Here is a 15825-nt window from a genome sequence, read left to right on the forward strand (position 1 = left end):
AATATAATTTAAATAGTATAATTTCAATTTATGCTCAGCTGTGCCTCGCAAATGATACAACTGATCTATTTTGTTATCAAAGCTCCAGTTTTGAAACATAATATGGTCTGAGAAGAACAATATTGACAGGCCATGTTTAAAAATAAATCTGAGTGGTAGATCTCAGCTTGCTTTTTGACTCCAAAAGTGATCTTGCCTCAGAAAAGGTTGATGACCATAAAGGGTTTAACTGGCGCCACTTACGGTGTGTTCTCTGACTTCCTGACGGTGGCTGCACAGTTGTAGAACTTGTATTCACTGGACGTCACCTCGATGCTATCGTTGACCAGGATCCTCACTGGCACCGTCACAAAGTCTGAACAGAATATCACAGAATATCACAGTTCCCACAAAACAGTCCATTACCCTGAGAGAAAATGTTAGCCTGGTCACCTGACTGATTCTGTATTGAATAAAAACACTACATTGTTGCCTTGTTTTGGCAAGATAAAGACAAGTTGGTTAAAAAAGAAACAGACTGATATCCAGGCTTAAAAACAGTATACAGTACCCATCTACTACCCAAGGACCTAAGGACTGGGGTTAGGACTAGTATTCAGGAGGACTAGTATTCAGGAGGACTAGTATTCAGGAGGACTAGTATTCAGGAGGACTCACCCTGCTTGTCAGGTGTAGGGGGGATGTCCACAGGGTCAGGGAGAGTACAGGTGACCTTCTGATCAATCACCACAGCTACACTACTGAACAAACCAAACCTGCACTCTATAACGTCAGAACGGCTGATCCTGGGGAGGGTGGGGATGTCGATTTCAACCTGGACAGGAGATAAACAGAGAGGTTTTTGAGAGTGGAAGAGAGGGAGGGAGGGAGAGAGAGAGACAGAGAGTGACAGAGAAACAAGATAAACTCCCTCTTGAATACAAAGAGGTCCATTGAGGAAATCATCTCAATGCCATTATTTTTTTTGATTCACAGGAGTGGTTATGTGACAAAAACTCAAGTTGCTGGAGAGAACAGATGAAATGGGGTGAAACAAAGGGAAGTGACTGATATTCAGGTGTGCAGTTTAAATGTACACAGTTCATTAATCCAGAACTGCCCAAGAAAGCTAATTTTAGAGTGTGTGTGTGTGTGTGTGTGTGTGTGTGTGTGTGTGTGTGTGTGTGTGTGTGTGTGTGTGTGTGTGAAATGCACTGGAAGGGAGCAGAGCTTAGTGGAATTGACTAGAGTTAAACTCAGAACGAATGAATTCAGAATGAAGCAAACCCAGCACAACAGATGAGGGTACTTTCACACTGGAGAGGACAGCTGCCAATGACAGGGAAACTCAACCACTCAGACTCAGTACCTGCTGGGTCTTCATACAGCTGAGGTTGGGTGGGCTAAAGGCCTGGATCTGAACACACTGCTGGTTGGGGCTCCACAGCCACCTGTTGTCATCAACCCCGGGACAGTCTCCCTTCCTGGTACACCTGGAGGAGAACAGACCAGTCACACCCTGGACTACAGCTAACCCTGGACTACAGCTAACCCTGGACTACAGCTAACCCTAGACTACAGCTAACCCTGGACTACAGCTAACCCTAGACTACAGCTAACCCTAACCCTGGACTACACCTAACCCTGGACTACAGCTAACCCTAACCCTGGACTACAGCTAACCCTAGACTACAGCTAACCCTAGACTACAGCTAACCCTAACCCTAGACTACAGCTAACCCTAGACTACAGCTAACCCTAACCCTGGACTACAGCTAACCCTAGACTACAGCTAACCCTAACCCTAGACTACAGCTAACCCTAACACTAGACTACAGCTAACCCTAACACTAGACTACAGCTAACCCTAACACTAGACTACAGCTAACCCTAACACTAGACTACAGCTAACCCTAGACTACAGCTAACCCTAACCTGGACTACAGCTAACCCTAACCCTGACTACAGCTAACCCTAACCCTGGACTACAGCTAACCCTAGACTACAGCTAACCCTAACCTGGACTACAGCTAACCCTTACCCTGGACTACAGCCTAACCCTAGACTAATGGACTACAGCTAACCCTAGACTACAGCTAACCCTAACCCTAGACTACAGCTAACCCTTAACCCTGGACTACAGCTAATCCTAACACTAGACTACAGCTAACCCTCTACCCTGGACTACACCTAACCCTGGACTACAGCTAACCCTAACCCTGGACTACAGCTAACCCTAGACTACAGCTAACCCTGAACTACAGCTAACCCTAACCCTGGACTACAGCTAACCCTAACCCTGGACTACAGCTAACCCTAGACTACAGCTAACCCTAGACTACAGCTAACCCTTACCCTGGACTACACCTAACCCTGGACTACAGCTAACCCTAACCCTGGACTACAGCTAACCCTAGACTACAGCTAACCCTGGACTACAGCTAACCCTTACCCTGGACTACAGCTAACCCTAACCCTGGACTACAGCTAACCCTAACCCTAGACTACAGCTAACCCTAACCCTGGACTACAGCTAACCCTAACCCTGGACTACAGCTAACCCTAACCCTAGACTACAGCTAACCCTAACCCTAGACTACAGCTAACCCTAACCCTAGACTACAGCTAACCCTAACCCTAGACTACAGCTAACCCTAACCCTAGACTACAGCTAACCCTAACCCTAGACTACAGCTAACCCTAGACTACAGCTAACCCTAACCCTGGACTACAGCTAACCCTAACCCTAGACTACAGCTAACCAGGAGTCTGCTACCTGTATCCATGCCCGGTTCATAAATGATAGGAGCTAAAGAGAGAAAATAGTCCTGGACCATCTATAATAGGAGAAGGCAGTACTAAGCTCATAAGACATTTATAAGTTATATTCTATTATTCATTGAAAGATCAATGAACAGCAGGAAATATTGCAGCTATAACCAATGTTCCTTCAAATGTTTTTGGCACTTAGCAAATAGCTGTTATATCATTCAGCCTACAGTAGCAGCCAATGTGTGGTGTTCAATGTAAGCCTACATTCCATGAGACTTTTGAACATGAACCTGTTTATCCACTTTTCCTTCAGACAAGGAGGTGACTGAAAACGTTGTTGTGTTGTTTGATGCAAGAAACCCCTTTACAAAATATAATGCATTATTATTCCCCTACCATTATTACAGAGAATCAGACAAATTATGCTACACTCTGCCTATTGTCAACTTAACTTATTCAAGCCTGTCACAAAATACAACACTGCCCTTTTAAGACATAAAAAAATCTCTTTACCTGACTTGCTTTTCAAAGATGTCTAGAAATGTATACGTTTTGTACTCTTGTAGGAAGCAATCACTCCCCTATTGTTGACTACAAATGATCTATAACTGGGCTAATAACTCACTAACTAGCAAAGGATATGAACAAAATGTGCACACGTGGCTACATGCAGCTCTGATTGGTTATGGCGCACTGGTCTGTGTAGAGTAGGGGCTGAGTAGTGCCTGTCAACGCAATAGAATCCTACTCCGATGTGTTCTGCCTACAACAAAATCTCTTGCATAGTTCATTTTGTTTCTGTATGTTGCATTGAAAGCGTTGATTCAATCACAATTCCCACAGTAAAGGGAAAAACTGATAGTGGTTAACTAAGGGGAAAACTCTAGAAAATTGAATGAAATTCAATCTCGTGCTTCTCTGCGCGGGCTGATATTTCTTCTGCGCGGCAGCTTAGAGGGAACATTGGCTATAGCATAACTGGTACTGTACTCACTTGCCCTTCAGCACACACCACCCACAGTAGGGGTCTTTCTGTGACACGCAGGACTGGCAGTCTGACTTCAGGTGGCACGCCTGCACTGGCACCTTGGTGATCTATGAGAAAAACAATCATGGGTGATTCAAACATTGATATCGCACTAACCAAAATGCATGGAGTGCCTCACACCGATAAAAATCGACGCTATCGAATAAAGTTCTACATATGTTCACGGCTCACCTTCTTCTCTGTAGTGATGTAGAGGTGTGTGAGGCTGGTGTCAAACAGCAGGTTCTTGTTGACCTTGTCACCGGTATTCTCCCCCGGGGCGCGGCCGTACACCTCTGGACTGGCCGACAGGTGCAGCTTCAGCACCTACGTTTCATTAGCAGAAAGAAGACAGAAAAGGTGGCCAGGTCGACGCAGAAGACATTAGTCAACTACTAAGGACAACCTATATAAGTCCGAGCAGCCTATTGAATAACATTTCAGCAGGACGCGTTTCTGTTAAGCAGACGCTCTTATAGGTAAGACCAACCACATATCACAGTCATTGCTTTCCTCAAGTAAAACTTTCTTCAAAAAAGCAGCTATTAGCAAAATCAGTTAGAGTGCTAGTAAGAAAGACAAGTGCGAGTGTTAGTGTAAGAATGACCGTATTGCAATAGTAAGGTGTTAACTAGTAGTGACGGGTCGTCCGCCAACCAACGGCTCTTTTTGGTGAACGTCGAGAACTGAGCTGTTCATTTGGCTCCCTGCTACTGCTGCAGTTTGAGCTCCAGACCACCATCATCTGGAGTTCAGTTAGAAAAACATTCTCTGAAGATTGCACCTCCTCAACCATCATCTGGAGTTCAGTTAGAAAAACATTCTCTGAAGATGGCACCTCCTCAACCATCAACTGGAGTTCAGTTTTTTTTTAAACATTCTCTGAAGAAAACCTCATTGTGGTCCACACAAAAATTACATACATTTCAAGGGATTTAATTTGGCCAGGTAAACAATTTAATTGAACTCGCGTCACAATCTGACATAATGGTAGGCAACCCTTCAGCCTTTACATGAGACCTTTTTATATTTGTCATGGTTTTTCATCCATTTGTAAGGACTACTGAACAAAGATCCATTGGGAGCCAAAAGATCCGGCTCACCGAAAAGACTGGGAATGCCCATCACTATTAGCTAGTACCTCTCCTAAAGCAGTCCCCAGGAAGGCAACGGTGTGCTCCGTTTCCACAGCGACGGCCACAGCGGTCATCAGGCCCTTCTTGGTGAAGATGGGTTTGGCTGCCAGGGCGAACTCTGCCCTACTGGCAAGTGGGGAGGGCAGGAACTCAGCACCACACTTTTGGGAGATCACCAAGTCATTCTGTAGAGGGGAGGAATCAACGTCAGATACATTATTTCATTAGTAGGTAGATGTGATAATGTAACAGTTATTAGATCATATCTACATCCTCTTGTATAGTTAATTGTAGAAGAGCAACGACCATAACTTCAATGTAAACTAGAAAACCATCAATTGCTTCAAAACTGACCTGCTAGCTAACACCAGATACAATCTCCATCCTCTTACCAGAGGACATACAGTACAACTGCCCTTGACTGGATGTGCTGGTAAGGCTACAAACCTCCTTTTCAGTTTTACACAGCTCATCTGACTTGGAGGAGTACGGTGAGTAGACGGCAGACGTCCGTTAATGTGTCCCTTGTTGCTGTAGCAGGCTCCTATGATCTCCACCAGTCTCTTGTTGATGGCCCTCAGTGGGTACATACACACTGCCGAGCTGGAGCTGTCATCGTCCGAGCTGAACACCACAAACAGAACCTGACAGCAATACAGAAGTCACTGTTCTTAACAGACTGTTCTGATGGTTCGGACTTGCCTGGTTAAATAATGGTGAAATGGAAAACTATAAAAAGTCATTTTCCTAAAGAAAATACCTGCTTCATCTGTCCAAACACATTTTTGTGGGATTCAATCTAATTCAAACAACTCTACTTGTCCCCTTCGAACAATTCTATTAGGGGTTATTCAATTTAATTGGGCTATAGAATTGAACTGGATAGCGGATTAAGTTGAAATACATACCTTATCCAGGGCTCCAACCGGTCCGTACTGGCCAGAGGAGCTCATATTTTTGGCCAGGGCTTCTCCTGGAAGGGACACGTAGGCTGCCTGGACCTTGTTGTACCTGTTCCCCGCGCTGCAGTTCAGCCGGAGCTCTGTGTACGAGTAGTAGTTGTGGTCGTTCTCACACATCCTGGAGATAAAGGTGAAGTTCTTGGTTCCTGAATCCTGGGCGCCCAGGGTTCTGGAGAACAGGAAGTAGACAAAGCCTTCATCCTGGAAGAAGAAAGACATAAAAAGAGAGAGAGAGAAAGTGAAAAAAAAGGAGCGGAAAAGAGTGAGATTAATCATTCTATTCCCCTTTCAGTCTCTTGGTAACGCTGTAATCACAGACCGGCCCAAGGGGACGTTTCACACTGCTGTGTGTGCAAAAGGCTTTTCTCCGACTTTCTGACCTTGAAGACGTGTTTGAAGTCGTGGAGGTAACGCAGTGTGAAGGGGTTGGACTGGACGGCCGAGGCCTCGATGATACTGTCGAACAACACCCAGTCACCATGGTCCTGGAGGATACGGGTGCTGATCAGCTTGGTGCTGTCATGGCTGCCGTAGCCCTTAGCCACCTGAAGAGAACAGAGAGGGGGCAAATACCAGTTACCATGGTGACCAGGAAGTAAATACAACATGTTTCAGCTTGGTGCAGTCGTGGCTGCCATAACCTTTACACACCTAGGACAAGACAGAGGGAACAGAACATGTGAAATTCACTTACCTAGTACCTTTACCATTTTAAATCCCCATATAACATCAAAAACATCACAACAAGGTTGCAGGACATTCAGTGGAGTGGAGTTCCATTTGAGTCCCAGTGAATAGTGATAAATATGATACCATCTATGTCCCCATAGCTGATTAGAAGAACCCTGTGGTCCTCTGTAACTCAGTTGGTAGAGACCATCTATAGATCTCTACGTCACAATAGCAGATTAAAAACCAGAACAACCCTGTGGTCCTCTGTAGCTCAGTTGGTAGAGCATGGCAATTGCAACGCCAGGATAGTGGGTTCAATTCCTGGGACCACCCATACGTAGAACATTTATACAAGTCGCTTTGTATAAAAGTGTCTGCTAAATGACATATTATTATTACTGTGACATATCACGGTGTGGTTAGTCCACTTACCAGGAAGACGGTGAAGTTCTTACTGTTCTTACTGTCCTTGCTGACGTAGTAAGACATGACCCCTACTACAGACACACTCTCCTCAGCACTGGCCACGTACGTCCTCTCTCCTTTAGTATCGTTGAAGTACAGCAGCTGCTCTACATTAGACAGGCTCCTCAGAGAACAGATTCCTCTGTACAGACTCCCACACACTATCAAGGTGTCTTTGGATGGATGGATGAGGAGCAGTTTGTTATGGTTGTCGGTCTCCACCGCTTCCTGGCAGGAGCCCGTCACGGGCGGGGTACACTGGCGGTTGTCCAATCTGGGTCCTGTTTTGGTGTGGGCCTCGGTGTTCAGGGATTGGTTCAGTTGGTAGATGGCGTTGACCGTGCCCACGTACAGCCGACCGGTGGTTGGGTCCTGGACTACGTTGTTGATGAGGGTGTCGGAGGTGAACTCGTTGTGGGCGGAGCCGAGGAGGGAGAGAGACTGCGTCGCCAAGATGGCAGCCAGGACCCACTGCCACACCATCTCTGGAGGAGAGGGAGGAGGATGGGGAGAGAAAACTATTATTATGTTACTCTTTATGTCTCTTTGTAACTTGGTAGAGAGCGAAAGAGAGAGAGAGAGGAGGGAGAAGAAGAGGGAGGAGGAGGGTATGAGAGAGAGAGAGAGACTGAAGGAGATCGAGGAGAAAGGGGGGGAGAGAGAGAGATGAGGGAGTGAGGGAGGAGGGTAGGAGAGAGAGAGAGGAGGAAAAATACAGAGAAGGAGAAAATATAATTAGTTCCTAATCTTAATCATTCTATTCTATTAGTCTCTGTCTCTTTGTATTCACAGACAGGCCTGAGGGGACGTTTCAACAGCTGATAAAAAAGACATGAAATAAACATGAAGACATTAAGATTTAAAACGTTCAATAACATCTCCTTCTAAAAAATGTTTTTTTTTAGCACAAAGTTATTCAGTTCTACTAAAGCGTTCCTACCTTCCACTTCTTCATTATTATTCATCCTCATCCTTCCCACTAAATATAAAGGAGGGAAAATCAATTCACTCGCTCCCCTAACTCCCCTCAGATGTTGAGATGTGGATCACTGAATTTGACACAGACGATAAAATAACACTTTTTTTTTGTTCAAAAGAAAGAAGCGTATGCAGCATTCACTTCGCGGGCAAGCTCCTCTCCTCTCCTCTCCTCCCCTCATCCTTTCATCCCTGCCTACAGTTTTTGGGTAGTTGATGGCGGAAGTCAAATAGGCTTCAAAAGGATTCGAGGAGAGGTTGAGAGGAGAGGAGGAGAGGTGGTGTGTGCCAAGGTAACAAAGGTGTCCTGTTGCATTATGGGTACGCCCTCGGCACGGGAGCAGAGAAACTCTTCTTGGTAAAAACCCTCACACAGTGATTCACAAACTTTTCCCCAAACCTTTTGGCTGGGTTGTTGTGAGACCTAACCAAACACGTTTGGATGCAACCTAAAAGGAACCCTTTCCGACACAGTCCTCCTGACCCAGTGAACTGGCCAATAGGGTCCTGACCCAGTGAACTGGCCAATAAGGTCCTGACCCAGTGAACTGGCCAATAGGGTCCTGACCCAGTGAACTGGCCAATAAGGTCCTGACCCAGTGAACTGGCCAATAAGGTCCTGACCCAGTGAACTGGCCAATAGGGTCCTGACCCAGTGAACTGGCCAATAGGGTCCTGACCCAGTGAACTGGCCAATAGGGTCCTGACCCAGTGAACTGGCCAATAGGGTCCTGACCCAGTGAACTGGCCAATAAGGTCCTGACCCAGTGAACTGGCCAATAAGGTCCTGACCCAGTGAACTGGCCAATAAGGTCCTGACCCAGTGAACTGGCCAATAGGGTCCTGACCCAGTGAACTGGCCAATAGGGTCCTGACCCAGTGAACTGGCCAATAAGGTCCTGACCCAGTGAACTGGCCAATAAGGTCCTGACCCAGTGAACTGGCCAATAAGGTCCTGACCCAGTGAACTGGCCAATAGGGTCCTGACCCAGTGAACTGGCCAATAAGGTCCTGACCCAGTGAACTGGCCAATAGGGTCCTGACCCAGTGAACTGGCCAATAAGGTCCTGACCCAGTGAACTGGCCAATAAGGTCCTGACCCAGTGAACTGGCCAATAAGGTCCTGACCCAGTGAACTGGCCAATAGGGTCCTGACCCAGTGAACTGGCCAATAAGGTTCTGACCCAGTGAACTGGCCAATAGGGTCCTGACCCAGTGAAATGGCCAATAAGATCCTGACCCAGTGAACTGGCCAATAGGGTCCTGACCCAGTGAACTGGCCAAACCAACATTCTCAGTAGACAACATGTTAAATGAAGCGGCAGGTAGCTTAGTGGTTAAGAGTGTTGTGCCAGTAACCGAAAGGTTGCTGGTTCTAATCCCCGAGCCGACTAGGTGAAAAATCTGTCGATGTGCCATTGAGCAAGGCACTTAACCCTAATTGCTCATGTAAGTCGCTCTGGATAAGAGCGTCTGCTAAATGACTAAAATGTAAATGTAAATTCAGACCACAACAGTACCATGATCTCTGTAGCTCCTCTATTAGCATTTTCACATTTACATAAACCTCTTCATCTCTTCTGTTAGAAGGGATGAAAACAGACAGAGTAACTGGGACCAGGCTAAGACATCTGGGGCCAGAGTAAGTCAGTAATTGATACTTTGCTCCAAACTTCCAGATGATTAACCATTCAGCAGGAAGGCGGCTGGAGTGAGGGGGCCGAAGGGGTCAATACAGGCCTTATTGGTCCTAACGATGGCTCCTCCCCAGGCACTGATGCAAACCAGCCATGAAGACATTTACTGTTCTGTTCTGTTCTGTCCTGTCCTGTTCTCTTCTGTTCAGTATTAGTAAGACAGTGTGTTCTTACCCAAGGCAACCCATATATTACTTCAGTCCGTTCCTGAAATACCTATGTGGGAACAAAGTGATAATAGCTCAGTGAGTTCTGGGGGTTTTTCAGGACACTGTTTAGCCCATGAGTAGAATGAAGTCACACTTACACACTGATTTAAGGTCAGTTGGTATTTTTCTTCCTAATGGAAGTTAAGGAAGGTATGTAAGTAAGCTGATCTTAGACCGGTGCCTAAGGGCAACTTTTACGTAGAGCTATCTGACACTGAGTGACAGCTAACCGCTGTGTGTGTGTGTGTGTGTGTGTGTGTGTGTGTGTGTGTTTGATTGACAGCTCAGAATCTCCCACTGATCTCAGTCTTCATTAACCTCTAGTAGAAAGAGGAGGAAGGGAAGCGCTACTAAGGTACACAATAGTAAATGTTGGTAGACAGAAGGTGCTCTTTGGTCAAAGGGGGTGAATTAGTCATCAAAAGAAAGGAGGACCAAGGCACTCTTCATATAATTATAAAAGGCATTTTAATTAATTATATGAAGAGTGCCTTGGTCCTCCTTTCTTTTTGATAACTTCATTAACCTCTGTCTAGCCTGTTAGAAACACACACCGTACTAGCTCTGACTCAGTCTGGAAGAAAACAGTCCTTCTAAAAGCGCCATACATGGTGCTAGAGCTCAGATGACATTGATGATCTACAGTATGAATCAGTGCATAACAAAATATTTAATGAGGACAGAACAGAGGGGCAGAGTGAGAATCATTCTAACAGAAACTGTGACTCAGGCTCTGCCCTCCGGTCTCCTCACAAACGCCCAAGTAAAGTAAGCTCTCTGAGAAACCATTATGGAGGGAAATCATAGAGCTAGACACCACAGTGGCAGCTCTCACTGGGACCTTGTTATGATGAAATAGTAGAGCTAGACACCACAGTGGCAGCTCTCACTGGGACCTTGTTATGATGAAATAGTAGAGCTAGACACCACAGTGGCAGCTCTCACTGGGACCTTGTTATGATGAAATAGTAGAGCTAGACACCACAGCGGCAGCTCTCACTGGGACTTTGTTATGATGAAATAGTAGAGCTAGACACCACAGTGGCAGCTCTCACTGGGACCTTGTTATGATGAAATAGTAGAGCTAGACACCACAGTGGCAGCTCTCACTGGGACCTTGTTATGATGAAATAGTAGAGCTAGACACCACAGCGGCAGCTCTCACTGGGACCTTGTTATGATGAAATAGTAGAGCTAGACACCACAGCGGCAGCTCTCACTGGGACTTTGTTATGATGAAATAGTAGAGCTAGACACCACAGTGGCAGCTCTCACTGGGACTTTGTTATGATGAAATAGTAGAGCTAGACACCACAGTGGCAGCTCTCACTGGGACTTTGTTATGATGAAATAGTAGAGCTAGACACCACAGCGGCAGCTCTCACTGGGACTTTGTTATGATGAAATAGTAGAGCTAGACACCACAGTGGCAGCTCTCACTGGGACTTTGTTATGATGAAATAGTAGAGCTAGACACCACAGTGGCAGCTCTCACTGGGACTTTGTTATGATGAAATATTAGAGCTAGACACCACAGTGGCAGCTCTCACTGGGACTTTGTTATGATGAAATAGTAGAGCTAGACACCACAGCGGCAGCTCTCACTGGGACCTTGTTATGATGAAATAGTAGAGCTAGACACCACAGTGGCAGCTCTCACTGGGACTTTGTTATGATGAAATAGTAGAGCTAGACACCACAGTGGCAGCTCTCACTGGGACTTTGTTATGATGAAATAGTAGAGCTAGACACCACAGTGGCAGCTCTCACTGGGACTTTGTTATGATGAAATAGTAGAGCTAGACACCACAGTGGCAGCTCTCACTGGGACTTTGTTATGATGAAATAGTAGAGCTAGACACCACAGCGGCAGCTCTCACTGGGACTTTGTTATGATGAAATAGTAGAGCTAGACACCACAGCGGCAGCTCTCACTGGGACTTTGTTATGATGAAATAGTAGAGCTAGACACCACAGTGGCAGCTCTCACTGGGACTTTGTTATGATGAAATAGTAGAGCTAGACACCACAGCGGCAGCTCTCACTGGGACTTTGTTATGATGAAATAGTAGAGCTAGACACCACAGTGGCAGCTCTCACTGGGACTTTGTTATGATGAAATAGTAGAGCTAGACACCACAGTGGCAGCTCTCACTGGGACTTTGTTATGATGAAATAGTAGAGCTAGACACCACAGCGGCAGCTCTCACTGGGACTTTGTTATGATGAAATAGTAGAGCTAGACACCACAGTGGCAGCTCTCACTGGGACTTTGTTATGATGAAATAGTAGAGCTAGACACCACAGTGGCAGCTCTCACTGGGACTTATGATTGTTGGAGTCCAGTTCCAGATTAGAGCTGGGTAACTGTCCCATGAAATCCACTCTGTAAGAAAGAACTCCCTGTTCCACACACACCATCCCTGCCTCACGTCATCAGTGCTATGGGGGAGATGTCTCCTAAGATGCCTGCACAGCATTGCGTGTGTCACATGATGGGGCTGCATTAGTTATTGTCAGCGTGTGCGGCGCTTTGCTGCGTGACGACTGTTACTCATCAGTGTGTGTTCCTTCATCAGCACAAGGCTGACCATTTGATTCCTCTTTCAACTCTCTCTCCTCCCTCTTCCTCTCCTCCCCCACACAACTCCAGAAGAACACACACAGCATAAATATTTGAGTCATAATATAAGTCATAGAAACCATGTGATGTGGTTTCTCATATTGCAACATGATCATCTGACTGCCTGGGGTGATTGGCGTTGTGGGTTTAAGAGATTCGGCCTGTGGGTTTCTGTGTGTGTGTCTGCGTGCTCACAATGTGTGTGTATGTGTGCGCATGCGCACATCGCCATACAGCGTGTGTGTCTTCAACATACATTGTGTGTTCAAGTGTGTGTGTGTGTGTGTGTCCATGTGCTCTCTGTGTCAGTGTTATCTATGATTTACTACTGTGTAAAGCTATTCTATATACTCTCTGGGCTGAGGTTATTAGCCCCGTTGCCATGCCGTTAGCCTCTAATGTCCTGTAATGTGTGAGAGACAGCTGCTTCCAATCAACACACACACAAAGGTTAAAGTGATTACGCTTCCTGTAAAGAAACCAGTTCGGTCCGGTTTCACACCACCTTATAGGGTCGTTCCGTCTCAAAAAGCCCAAGAAAGAGGATATCGACACACACACCATCTCAGATTGTTGGATTAGCATTCCTGCAACATTATTTTGTTGAAATATAATTTTAATCGCCAAATTGTCCATTTTCATTTATAGGATTCATACAGTGAGGGGAAAAAAGTATTTGATCCCCTGCTGATTTTGTACGTTTGCCCACTGACAAAGACATGATCAGTCTATAATTTTAATGGTAGGTTTATTTGAACAGCGAGACACAGAATAACAACAACAAAATCCAGAAAAACGCATGTCAAAAATGTTATGAATTGATTTGCATTTTAATGAGGGAAATAAGTATTTGACCCCTCTGCAAAACATGACTTAGTACTTGGTGGCAAAACCCTTGTTGGCAATCACAGAGGTCAGACGTTTCTTGTAGTTGGCCACCAGGTTTGCACACATCTCAGGAGGGATTTTGTCCCACTTCTCTTTGCAGATCTTCTCCAAGTCATTAAGGTTTCGAGGCTGACGCTTTGGCAACTCGAACCTTCAGCTCCCTCCACAGATGGGATTAAGGTCTGGAGACTGGCTAAGCCACTCCAGGACCTTAATGTGCTTCTTCTTGAGCCACTCCTTTGTTGCCTTCACCGTGTGTTTTGGGTCATTGTCATGCTGGAATACCCATCCACAACCCATTTTCAATGCCCTGGCTGAGGGAAGGAGGTTCTCACCCAAGATTTGACGGCACATGGCCCCGTCCATCGTCCCTTTGATGCGGTGAAGTTGTCCTGTCCCCTTAGCAGAAAAAACACCCCCAAAGCATAATGTTTCCACCTCCATGTTTGACCGGTGGGGATGGTGTTCTTGGGGTCATAGGCAGCATTCCTCCTCCTCCAAACACTGAGAGTTGAGTTGATGCCAAAGAGCTCCATTTTGGTCTCATCTGACCACAACAATTTCACCCAGTTCTCCTCTGAATCATTCAGATGTTCATTGGCAAACTTCAGACGGGCATGTATATGTGCTTTCTGGAGCGGGGGGACCTTGCGGGCGCTGCAGGATTTCAGTCCTTCACGGCGTAGTGTGTTACCAATTGTTTTCTTGGTGACTATGGTCCCAGCTGCCTTGAGATCATTGACAAGATCCTCCCGTGTAGTTCTGGGCTGATTCCTCACTGTTCTCATGATCATTGCAACTCCACGAGGTGAGATCTTGCATGGAGCCCCAGGCCGAGGGAGATTGACAGTTATTTTGTGTTTCTTCCATTTGCGAATAATCGCACCAACTGTTGTCACCTTCTCACCAAGCTGCTTGGCGATGGTCTTGTAGCCCATTCCAGCCTTGTGTAGGTCTACAATCTTGTCCCTGACATCCTTGGAGAGCTCTTTAGTCTTGGCCATGGTGGAGAGTTTGGAATCTGATTGATTGATTGCTTCTGTGGACAGGTGTCTTTTATACAGGTAACAAACTGAGATTAGGAGCACTCCCTTTAAGAGTGTGCTCATAATCTCATCTCGTTGCCTGTATAAAAGACACCGGGAGCCAGAAATCTTTCTGATTGAGAGGGGGTCAAATACTTATTTCCCTCATTAAAATGCAAATCAATTTATAAATGTTTTAAAATGCGTTTTATTCTGGATTTTTTTGTTGTTATTCTGTCTCTCACTGTTCAAATAAACCTACCATTAAAATTATAGACTGATCATTTCTTTGTCAGTGGGCAAACGTACAAAATCAGCAGGGGATCAAATACTTTTTTCCCCTCACTGTATAATCTTCAATAAATATAGTACCTAACATCCGATTTTAATAAACTTTTTTCTAACAATGAGTTAGACATAAGGAAACATTGGAATGGTCAAAAGCCACCCACAGACCAACACTCCAATCCAATCCAATCCAATCCCACCCCAACAACCACTATACAGTATCAGTTCTCTCTGTCTGACCAATAGTATAGAGCTGCGGCTCTGAGTATTGTTTCTTCATCCTATGTAATGTATTTCCAGTGAATTTGATGATAATTTTTTGCCCTGTTCAGAGAAATTAGTCATTGAAGCTTTTAGTCGTATGTCCCATCCTACATTATATTTCAACAAAATAATGTTGCAGGAAAGCTAATCTTATCAGTTTCTAACAGAAACGATTTCAGAACAATCTGAGATGTTGGTGTCATGGCTTGCTGAAATAACATGGAATGACCTGTCTGTCTGTCTGTCTGTCCTGGTACCACCCTTTCATCACTCACAGCCCTCTGCTGATAATCACAAACAATTCCCAGATCCATTCCCAATGGAGCTAGATCAGGATTCCCAGTCAGGGTTGTGTAGGAGAGGTTAGCCTAAGCAGGGAATGTTCTAGGGTCTGTTCCCAGTATCCCCTTTGATCTCAATCCATATGGAGCCTACACCAGGATAATCACATTCTATAGAGAGAGCCTACTGGAGGGATGGAGCTCTGGATTAAGACAGGCGACCATGTCTGTGTCGATACCTAGCATCGCTGCCTTTATCCTGGGTACTGACGACACCAAGCCCCCCTTCCTCCATGTAGGATTGTAAAAACAAGGTTTGATAATGAACATTTTTGTCGACTGCAGTTTCTCTGAATAGCATCATTCATACCGGTAGCTCAGACAATGGATGTAGCTATTTAAAGCTGGAACTACCCCCGATGGTTAGCTGAAGAGCACAGCATCACTCATTATCTCTCCAACCTCTGTCTGATACAAGACAAACATATCTACCGCAAGTCATTTGTACATGTTACACTAGGGGTGTAACAGTACACATATGAGTACTGAACCGTTCGCT

At 45.5% G+C, this 15825-nt stretch overlaps 1 pseudogene; it reads right to left on the bottom strand.

Annotated features, from left to right (window-relative positions):
• Window positions 1-15825, bottom strand: part of LOC123486341 — a 128584-nt pseudogene that overhangs the window by 18111 nt on the left and 94648 nt on the right.

This window comes from Coregonus clupeaformis, unplaced genomic scaffold (genome assembly GCF_020615455.1).
Source record: "Coregonus clupeaformis isolate EN_2021a unplaced genomic scaffold, ASM2061545v1 scaf1154, whole genome shotgun sequence".
Lineage (NCBI taxonomy): Eukaryota > Metazoa > Chordata > Actinopteri > Salmoniformes > Salmonidae > Coregonus > Coregonus clupeaformis.